Source organism: Nicotiana tabacum, chromosome 3 (assembly GCF_000715075.1).
Source record: "Nicotiana tabacum cultivar K326 chromosome 3, ASM71507v2, whole genome shotgun sequence".
NCBI classification, from domain to species: domain Eukaryota; kingdom Viridiplantae; phylum Streptophyta; class Magnoliopsida; order Solanales; family Solanaceae; genus Nicotiana; species Nicotiana tabacum.
In genome coordinates this window covers 141429087-141440606 of record NC_134082.1, presented here as the reverse complement: position 1 = coordinate 141440606, position 11520 = coordinate 141429087, and positions in this window count along the sequence as shown.

Here is an 11520-nt window from a genome sequence, read left to right as displayed (position 1 = left end):
TTGATTTTGAGCCGATTCGAGGTAAGTGGCTTGCCTAACCTTGTGTGGGGGACCTTCCCCTTAGGATTTTGTATTACTATTAATTGAAATGCCTTGTACGTGAGGTGACGAGTGCGTGCTTGTGCTAATTGTTGAAAATCCGATTTCCCTTAAGTAATTACTAGTATGTCTCTTTCCCTATTATATTACTTGCACTTTAAGCCTATTTTTAGCGTAGGAAAACATATCTAAGTGATTTAATTGCTTTATTTGTTCAAACTGTTTTACCTGAATTCTGTGCAGTATGCTAGACTAGAATTACTTTTTTACCTTAATATGAAATTGATATTTGCTAAATATTTTCCTGTTGCTGCTGTGTATTTACATTGGGACTACGGATGTGGGATTCTGGTAGATCCCCCTTGTCTGTTTATTTGGGACTACGGATGTGGGATTCCGGTAGATCCCCCTGCACAGTTATATGGAACTACAGGACTGCACCCGATAGATTCCCCCAGTACTAGGTATTTATATTTGGGACTACGGATCGGGATTCCGGTAGATCCCCACGCATTGATAGTTGGACTACGGGACGGGATCCCGGGAGATCCACTAGATAGATGTAATTGGGACTACAGGACGGTATCCTGGAAGGTACCCTGATTGTTACCTCTATGTTGAGTTGTATTTCCTTTCCGTGATTATCTTGTCTCTGTTCTAGTTGTTGTTGTTCTTTCTATCCTATGTTATTTCTTACTGTTGCACTTAATTATACTGTCTTATTCTACACTATCGAACTTTCTATTTTATTTCACCTCAGTAGGGCCCTGACCTTCCTAGGCACTACCCGACCGAGGTTAGGCACTAACTAAGTACTGTTGTGGTATACTCATGCACCTTCTGTGCATGTTTTTCATGTGCAGAACCAGGTACCTTGACTCAGTCCTATCACTCTTGAGGCGCGGCGACTGTTCCAGCGACTTCGAGGTATATCTGTCGCGTCTGCATACCGAGGAGTCCCTTTCTACTCTCCCTATTGTATTAGCCCTTCTGTATTTCTTTTCCTTGTTAGATATTCTGGGGTTAGACATTGGTAGACATTCCAAGGCTTGTGGATTCATGGGTTTCCGGGTTTTGGGAAAATGTATCGGTTTTAAGAGTTAATATTGTGTATGATGAGCGGCACTTTTTGCAGGTCATCACTTGTTTTAAAATGAATTTTGTGTTCTGAGGCCTTAAAACCTCTTTCGGCATCACCTCATTTTGCGTGCACAGTCCGAGCGCGTATCCGGAAAGCCATTATGTGAAAATTTATGAAAAATGAAGAATTTTGATTGTAAAATGGATTTAAGTTGATTTCGGTCAATATTTTGGGTAAATGGACCCGGACCCGTGATTTGACGGTCCTGGTGGGTCCGTAGGAAAATCTGGGACTTGAGCATATGCCCGGAATCAAATTCTGAGGTCCCAAGCCCGAGAAATGATTTTTTAAAGAAAATTATTTTCTGAAATTGTTTATGAGTTTTGGAAATGAAAAGTGTTTAAAATTTGATGGTATCGGGACCGTATTTTGGTTTCGGCGCCCGGTACATGTCTTATATATGATTTAAGATAAGTCTATGAAGTTTGGTAAGAAACGGACTTGAAACGACGTGAATCGGATCGATTTTGAGAAAAATGGAAAATTTGAAGTTCTTGAGAGATTTCATGATTTTGATGCTAAATTCATAGTTGTTGATGTTATTTGAGTGATTTGAATACACGAACAAGTCCGTATGATATTTTTAGGTTGGTGTGCATGGTTGGTTTGGAGCCCCGAGGGCTCGGGTGAGTTTTGGATCGGCCACGGATTGGAATTTGGACTTAGGATGTTGCAGATTTTATCTGGTATGCTTCAGGCCTGCAGGCTTCGCAAAGCCTGGCTCGCAAATGCGAGCAATGAGTCGCAAATGTGAGAAATGGCCTGGGCTGCCTTGGGTCGCAAATGCGACAAATTTATCGCAAAAGCGAATTCGCAAATGCGAGCTTAGCAGAGCCTGGGGTCGCAATTGCGAACCCTGATCGCAATTGCGATAGCTGCAACCTGTAAGTTCATAACTTAGACGCATTATAAACCATTTTTCAGATCTTCTCAAAACATAAACTCCCTAGGGTGATTTTTCAAAGGCAACTTTTCTTCCAAATCGATTGTAAGTCAATTTTAACTCGTTTCCTTCAATCTTTAACAACTTTTCACTAGATTTCAACTCAAAATCAATGATTTTCATGGGAGAAATTGGGTGTTTTGGGTAGAACCTAGGTTTTTCAAAAATTGGGGATTTCGACCTTGATTTGAGGTCCGATTTCAAAACAAATTATATATTTGGGTTTGTGCGGGAATGGGTAATCGGGTTTTGGTTTGAACCTCAGGTTTTGACCATGTGGTCTCGGGGGCAATTTTTGACTTTTTGGAAAAAACTTTAGAAAACTCATTTTCATGCATTAGGATTGATTCATTTAGCATTTATTAATGTAATTAAATAACTTGTGGCTAGATACGAGCGAATTGGTGGTGGAATCAAGAGGTAAAGCGATAATAGAGGCTTGAATTATGTTTGTGGCATCGAGATAAGTGTTTGGTCTAACCTTAGCTTGAGGGATTAAGAGTCGTGTCTTATTTGCTATGTGTTAATTATGGAGTATGACGTATAGGCATGGTGACGAGTATCTATACGTCAGTGTCAAGCTTGCCCATGAGTCTTGTATTGTAATTGTTATGACTTTGTTGTGGTTTATTGAGCTTCACATGTTATTATCATTATTGTTCCCTTGTGAGACGTTATTATCATGATTATTCCCTTGCCGGGATGTTATTGTTATATTATTGTTCCCTTTCCGGGATGTTTGTCTTGATATTATTTTTCCCTTACCGGGATGTTGTTGAAATATAATTGTTCCCTTGTCGGGATTCTTTCGTGATTGTTGTTGATTTGTAAATGGGATCGGGTGGCACGCAACCGCGGAAATATATGAAATGGGAGCTGGTTGCATGCCTGCAACAAGATATGTGAAATGGGAGCGGGTTGCACGCGTGCAATGAGATATGTGAAATAGGATCGGGTTGCACGCCTGTAACGATATATGTGAATGGGAGCGACTTGCACGCCTGCAATGAGATATATGAAATGGGAGCGGGTTGCACGCCTGCAACAAGATATATGAAATGGGATCAGGTTGCACGCCTGCAACGAGATACATAAAATGGGATCGGGTTGCACACCTGCAACGAAATGTGAAATGAAAGTGAACTCTGTATTTGTTTTCCCTATCCTTGTTAGTAATTGGATTTAGATTTCTTTATATTCCTGTTGATATTTTGTTACTCCCCGCAACATGTTTCCCCTGCCCAATTTTAATTGCAATTATATGCTTCTATTTCCGCTATATATGAAATGGCATCACTACTTCGTCGAGGTTAGGCTAGCACTTACCAGCACATGGGGTCGGTTGTGCTGATACTACACTCTGCACTCTTTTGTGCAGATCCCAGTGTTGTAGACTTCGGACCGTAGTGAGTTTGCCGCCTTCAGTCTAACAGGCGACCCGAGGTGGTCTTGCAGGCGTCCGCGGGCCTTGGCGTCACCTCCTATCTTTCCTTTATCCTGTTTCCTTTACTCATTTCAAAACAGTGTGTATTTTATCTTTCAGACTTTGTATGTAGTATTCTTAGACCATCTGTGAAGCTGTGACACCAAATCCTGGGTAGAGTTGTATTTAGACTTCTGCAGTTTGTATTAAGATTAATTATCAGATTTTGTCCTCCACTTAATTATTCTTGATATTTACTCATCACTGATAATGGTTTAAAAATGGAAAAGGTTAAGTAATTAGAATAGATTGGCTTGCCTAGCTTTCACCAGAAGGCGCCATCACGGCTCTCGAGGGTGGAAAATCCGGGTCGTGACAAGTTGGTATCAGAGCTCTAGGTTATATGGGTCTCAAAGTTCACAGACAAGCTTAGTAGAGTCTGAGGGATCCATACGGAGACACTATATTTATCCCCCAGAGGCTACAGAGTTAGGAAAAACCTCCCATTTATTCTTTTCTGTCGTGCGGTTTGGTTTCTCAAAGCTAATCAAATTTCTACTCTGTTCTTTCGCGGATGGTGAGAACACGCGCTTCCTTATCCACTAACCAGCAGCCCGAGCCCCCAGCAGTAGCTCCCACGAGGGGAAGAGGGCGAGGGTGAGGCCGTGCTAGAGGCTGAGGTAGGGGCAGAGCTCAGCTAGTTGGAGTAGTTCAGCCGAGTGTGGTAGCTCAGACTGGTGATGGAGCAGCTATGTCTGCCGATGCTTTGTGGAGATTGGACAGATCACCAAGCTCTTCACTACTACTTTCAGCGGTGCATCTTCTGAGGATCCCCAGGATTATCTAGATAGCTGTCATGAGGTTCTCAGGAACATGGGGATAGTAGAGACCAATGGGGTCGATTTTGCTACTTTTCGCTTGTCTGGATCAGCCAAGACTTGGTGGAGAGATTATTGCTTGGCTAGACCAGCCGGATCACCAGCTTTGACTTGGGAGCAGTTTACTCAACTATTTCTGGAGAAGTTTCTCCCTATTACTCAGAGAGAGATCTATCGGAGGCAGTTTGAGCATCTCTAACAGGGTTCTATGGCTGTTACTCAGTATGAGACCAGATTCATCAACTTGGCTCGTTATGCTCTTATCATACTTCCCACCGAGAGAGAGAGAGGGTGTGGAGGTTCATTGAGGGACTTATCCAGCCTATTCGGCTTCAGATAGCCAAGGAGACAGGAGTGAGATTTCTTTCCAGGAGGCAGCCAATGTGGCCAGGAGAGTTGAGATGATTCTATCGCATGGAGGTGGTTAGGGGTCTGACAAGAGGCCTCGCCATTCCGGCTGATTCGATTGTACCTCATCTAGAGGCAGAGCTTCATATGGTAGAGGCCATCCTACTAGGCCTTTTCAGTCAGCACTTCAGGTTTCTCACGGTGCTTCAGGTGGTCGCGGTTCTCATATGCAATATTCTGATCAATAGACCTACAGTGCACCACCAGCTCTTATCAATGCATCGCTGCTTTAGAGTTCCAGGGTCGTCAGCCCCAACAGCCGAGGGCTTGTTTTACTTGTAGCAACACTAGGCATATTGCTAGACATTGCCCTTGAGCACCGGGCAGTTCTAACAGAAGGGTTTCCGTGCTATGGTTCAGGCACCAGGTGTTCCACACCTCGCCCAGCCAACTAGAGGTGGGGGTAAAGGTGCTAAAGGTGGAGGTAGAGGTATTAGAGGTAGAGCTCGGGCCGCTAGAGGTGGAGGCCAGCCAGCAGCAGGTCGTCCTAGAGATGCAGTTCAGGGTGGTGTGGCCAGCCCCGATGTTATGCTCTTCCAGTCAGGCCCGAGGCTGAGGCTTCCGATACAGTTATCATAGGTACTATTCTGGTTTGTAGCAGAGATGCTTCAGTTTTATTTGATCCGGGATCTACGTACTCTTATGTGTCATCTTATTTTGCACCGTATCTGGTCATGCCTAGTGATTCTTTGAGTGCTCCTATTTATGTGTCTACACCGGTGAGTGATTCTATTGTGGTAGATCGAGTCCATCATTCATGTGTAGTTTTGATTGGAAGTCTTGAGACTCGTATAGATTTGCTTCTTCTAGACATGGTTGATTTTGATGTCATATTAGGGATGGACTGGTTATCACCTTATCACGCTATCTTGGACTGTCATGCTAATATTGTGACCTTAGCCTTGCCGGGTTTACCTCATTTAGAGTGGAGAGGGACTCCTGGTCATTCTACCCGTAGTGTCATCTCTTATGTGAAGGCTCGACATATGGTCGAGAAAGGATGTTTGGCCTATTTGGCATATGTTCGTGATTCTAGTGCCGAGGTTCCTCCTATTGATTCTGTGTTGGTTGTTCATGAGTTCCCTGAGGTGTTTCCTTCAGACCTGCCAGGTATGCCACCCGACAGGGATATTGACTTTTGCATTGATTTGGCTCTGGGTACTTAGCCCATTTCTATCCCATCGTATCGTATGGCCTCACCGGAGTTGAAAAGGTTGAAGGAATAGTTGCAAGACTTGCTTGAGAAGGGTTTCATTAGACCAGTGTTTCACCTTGGGGTGCGCCAATGTTGTTTGTTAAGAAGAAGGATGGATCGATAGAATATGTATTGATTACCGGCAATTGAACAAGGTTACAATCAAGAATAAGTATCCATTACTGAGGATTGATGATTTTTTTGATCAGCTTTAGGGTGCCAAGGTATTCTCGAAGATTGACTTGAGATCTGGCTACCAACAGTTGAGGATTAGGGCATCTGATGTCTCTAAGACAGCTTTCCGCACTCGGTACGGGCATTATGAGTTTTTGGTGATGTCATTCGGGTTGACAAATGCCCCAGCAGCTTTTATGGATTTGATGAACCGAGTGTCCAGACCTTACTTGGATTTGTTCATGATAGTCTTCATTGATGATATTTTGATCTATTCCCGTAGCCGGGAGGAGCACGAGCAACATCTTAGAGTGGTTTTTTAGACTCTGAAGGATAGTCAATTGTATGCTAAGTTTTCAAAGTGTGAGTTCTGGTTGAGTTCAGTTGCATTCCTGGGTCATATTGTATCCGCAGAGGGTATTCAGGTTGATTCAAAGAAGATTGAGGTAGTCAAGAACTGACCTAGACCAGCATCAGCTACGGAGATCCGAAGTTTCTTGGGATTGGTAGGCTAATATTGTCGATTTGTGGAGGGGTTTTCATCTATCGCAACCCGAATGACTAGGTTGACCCAAAAGGGTTCCCAGTTCAGATGGTCGGACGAGTGTGAGGAGAGCTTTCAAAAGCTCAAGACAGCTCTGACTACAACACCGGTGTTGGTTTTGCCCACAGGTTCAAGGCCTTATACATTTTAATGTGATGCATCTCGTATTGGACTTAGTGCGGTGTTGATGCAGGATGGCAAGTTCATAGTCTATGCTTCACGGCAGTTGAAGATTCATGAGAAAAACTATTTGGTTTATGATTTGGAGTTGGCAGCCATTGTTCACGCGTTAAAGATTTGGAGGCATTATCTGTATGGCGTTGCATGTGAGGTGTTCACGGATCATAAGAGTCTGCAGTATTTGTTCTAGCAGAAGGAGCTAAATTTGAGGCAGAGAAGGTGGTTGGAGCTATTAAAGGACTATGATATCACCATCTTATATCATCCGGGAAAGGGTAATGTGGTGGCCGATGCTTTGATTAGGAAGTTAGCCAGTATGGGCAGTCTTACTTATATTCCGATCGGTGAGAGACCGCTTGCTTTGGATGTTCAGGATTTAGCCAATCAGTTCGTGAGGTTGGATATTTCTAAGCCCAGCCATGTGTTAGCTTGCACAATCGCTCGTTCTTCCTTATTGGAGCGCATCCATGATCGGCAGTATGATGATCCCCATTTATGTGCCCTTAGAGAGACGGTGCCGCACGAAGGTGCCAAGCAGGTTACTTTAGGTGATAATGGAGTTTGAGATTGCAGGGTCAAATTTGTGTGCCTAATGTGGATGGGCTTTGAGAGTTGATTTTATGGGAGGCCCATAGTTCCCGGTACTCAATTCATCCGGGCGCTGCGATGATGTATCAATATTTGCGGCAGCATTATTGGTGGAGAAGAATGAAGAAGGACATTGTTGTATATGTGGCTCGGTGTTTGAACTGTCAACGGGTTAAGTACGAGCATCATAGGCCTGGTGGTTTGTTTCAGAGGATTGAGCTTCCTGAGTGGAAGTAGGAGCGGATCACTATGGACTTCATTGTTTGACTCCCATGGACTCAGAGAAAGTTCGACGCAGTGTGGGTTATTGTTGATAGGCTGACCAATTCAGCACATTTTATTCTTTTGGCAGTCTCCTATTCTTCCGAGAGGTTAGCTGAGATCTATATTCGAGAGATTGTTCGTCTTCATGGTGTTCCCGAGTCTATCATTTTGGATCGAGGTACGCAGTTTACCTCCCATTTCTTGAGAGAAGTTCAGTGAGAATTGGGCACACGGGTTGAGTTGAGCACAACGTTTCATCCTCAGATGGACGGTCAGTCCGAGCGGACCATTCAAATTTTGGAGGATATGCTCCGAGCTTGTGTCATTGACTTTGGAGGCTCGTGGGATCAGTTTTTGCCTTTAGCAGAGTTTTCCTACAACAACAGCTACCAGTCGAGTATCAAGATGGCTCCTTTTGAGGCTTTGTATGGTAGGCAGTGTCGGTTGCCAGTTAGGTGGTTTAAGCCGGGAGAGGCTCGGTTGTTGGGTACGGATCTAGTTCAGGATGTCTTAGACAAGGTCAGGATTATTCAGGATAGGCTATGCACAGCTCAGTCCAGGCAAAAGAGTTATGCCGACCGCAAGGTTCGAGATTTGGCTTTCATGTTCGGTGAGTGGGTATTGCTTCGAGTGTCGCCTATGAAAGGCGTGATGAGATTTGGGAAGAAGGGAAAGCTTAGCCCTAGGTTTATTGGCCCGTTTGAGATTCTTGATCGAGTGGGAGAGGTGGCTTACAGACTTATGCTGCCGCCGAGCTTATCAGCCGTGCATCCAGTGTTTCATGTGTCCATGCTTCTAAAAATATCACGGCGATCCATCCCACGTGTTAGATTTCAGCACTGTCCAGTTGGACAAGGACTTGTCTTACGAGGAGGAGCCGGTAGCTATTCTAGACCGGCAAGTTCGTCAGTTGAGATCAAAGAGTTTTCCTTCTGTTCGTGTTCAGTAGAGAGGTCAGCCTGCTGAGGCATCGACCTGGGAGTCCGAGTCCGATATGCGGAGCCGTTATCCCCATCTTTTACCCGACTCAGGTACTTCCTTCTTATGTCCGTTCGAGGATGAACGGTTATTTTAGAAGTGGAGAATGTGATGACCCGAAAGGTTATCACTTGTTTTAAAATGAATTCTGCATTTCGAGGCCTTAAAAACCTCTTTTGGCATCACCTCGATTTGCGTGCATAGCCCAAACACATATCCGAAAAGTCATTATGTGAAAATCTATGAAAAATGATATATTTTGACTGTAAAATGTATTTAAGTTAACTTCGGTCAACATTTTGGGTAAACGGACCCAGACCCGTGATTTGACAGCCCTAGAGGGTCCATAAATATAGGACTTGGGCGTATGCCCGGAATCGAATTCTGAGGTCCCAAGCCCGAGAATTAAATTTTTTAAAGAAAATTATTTTTTGAAATTATTTATGAGTTTTGAAAATGAAAAGTGTTTAAAATTTGATGGTATCGGGCCTGTATTTTAGTTCTAGCGCCCGGTACAGGTCTTATATGTAATTTAAGATAAGTCTGTGAAGTTTGGTAAGAAAAGGACTTGAAAGGACGTGAATCGGATCGTTTTTGAGAAAAATGGAAAATTTGAAGTTCTTGAGAAATTTCATGATTTTGATGCTAAATTCATAGTTGTTGATGTTATTTGAGTGATTTGAATGCACGAGCAAGTCCATATGATGTTTTTAGGTTGGTGTGCATGGTTGGTTTGGAGCCCCGAGAGCTCGGGTGAGTTTTGGATAGGCCACGGATTGAAATTTGGACTTAGGATGTTGCAGATTTTATCTGGTATGCTTAAGGCCTGCAGGCTTCGCAATTGCGAAGCCTGGCTCGCAAATGCGGGCTCGCCAATGCGAGAAATGGCCTGGGCTGCCTTGGGTCGCAAATGTGACAAATTTATTGCAAATGCGAAGGTCCCTTTGCAAATGCGAGCTTAGCAAAGCCTGGGTTCGCAATTGCGAACCCTGATCGCAATTGCGATACCTACAACCTGTAAGTTCATAACTTAGACGCATTTTCAACTATTTTTCACATCTTCTCAAAACATAAACTCCCCAGGACGATTTTTCAAAGGCATTTTTTCTTCCAAATCGATTGTAATTCAATTTTAACTCGTTTCCTTCAATCTTTAACAACTTTTCACTTCATTTCAATGATTTTCATGGGAGAAATTGAGTGTTTTGGGTAGAACCAAGGTTTTTCAAAAATTGGGGATTTAGACCTCGATTTGAGGTTCGATTTCAAAACAAATTATATATTTGGGTTTGTGAGGGAATAGGTAATCGGGTTTTGGTTCGAACCTCGGGTTTTGACCATGTGGGCCTGGGGGCGATTTTTGACTTTTTGAGAAAAACTTTAGAAAACTCATTTTCATGCATTAGGATTGATTCATTTAGCATTTATTGATATAATTAAGTAACTTGTGATTAGATACGAGCGAATTGGTGGTGGAATCAAGAGGCAAAGCGATAGTAGAGGCTTGAATTGTGTTTGTGGCATCGAGGTAAGTGTTTGGTCTAACCTTAGCTTGAGGGATTAGGAGTCGTGTCTTATTTGCTACGTGTTAATTGTGGAATACGACGTATAAGCATGATGACGAGTATCTATACATCGGTGTCAAGCATGCCCGTGAGTCTTGTATTGTAATTGTTATGGCTCCGTTATGGTTTATTGCGCTTCACATGTTATTATCATTATTGTTCCCTTGCCGAGACGTTATTATCATTATTGTTCCCTTACCGAGATGTTATTATTATATTATTGTTCCCTTTCTGGGATGTTTGTCTTGATATCATTGTTCTTTTGCCAGGATGTTGTTGAAATATAATTGTTCCCTTGTCGGGATTCTTTCGTGATTGTTGTTGATTTATAAATGGGATCGGGTGGCACGCCGCCACAGAAATATATGAAATGGGAGCGGGTTACACGCCTGCAACAAGATATGTGAAATGAGAGCGGGTTGCACGCCTGCAACGAGATATGTGAAATAGGAGCGGGTTGCATGCCTGCAACGAGATATGTGAAATAGGAGCAGGTTGCATGCCTGCAACGAGATATGAGAAATGGGAGCAGGTTGCACGCCTGCAACAAGATATATGAAATGGGATCGGGTTGCACGCCTGTAACGAGATACATGAAATGGGATCGGGTTGCATGCCTGCAACAAGATGTGAAATGAAAGTGAACTCTGTATTTGTTTTCTCTATCCTTGTTAGTAATTGGATTTAGATTTCTTTATATTCATCTTGATATTTTGTTGTTATTTGTTACTCCCCGCAGCATGTTTCCCCTTTTCAATTTTAATTGCAATTATCTGCTTCTATTTCTGCTATTTATGATATAACTGCACATGTTTATTTGGTAGTCTAGTCCTAGCCTCGTCACTACTTCGCTGAGGTTAGGCTAGACACTTACCAGCACATGGAGTCGGTTGTACTAATACTATACTCTGCACTCTTTTGTGCAGATCCCAGTATTGTAGACTTCGGACCGCAGTGAGGTTGCTGCCTTCAGTCCAATAGGCGACTCGAGGTGGTATTGCAGGCGTCCGCGGGCGTTGACGTCACCTCCTATCTTTTCTTTATCCATTTTCCTCTATTCATTTCAGAAACAGTGTGTATTTTATATTTCAGACTTTGTATGTAGTATTCTTAGACCGTTTGTAAAGCTGTGACACCAAATTCTGCGTATAGTTGTATTTAGATTTCCGCAGTTTGTATTAAGATTAATTATCAGATTTT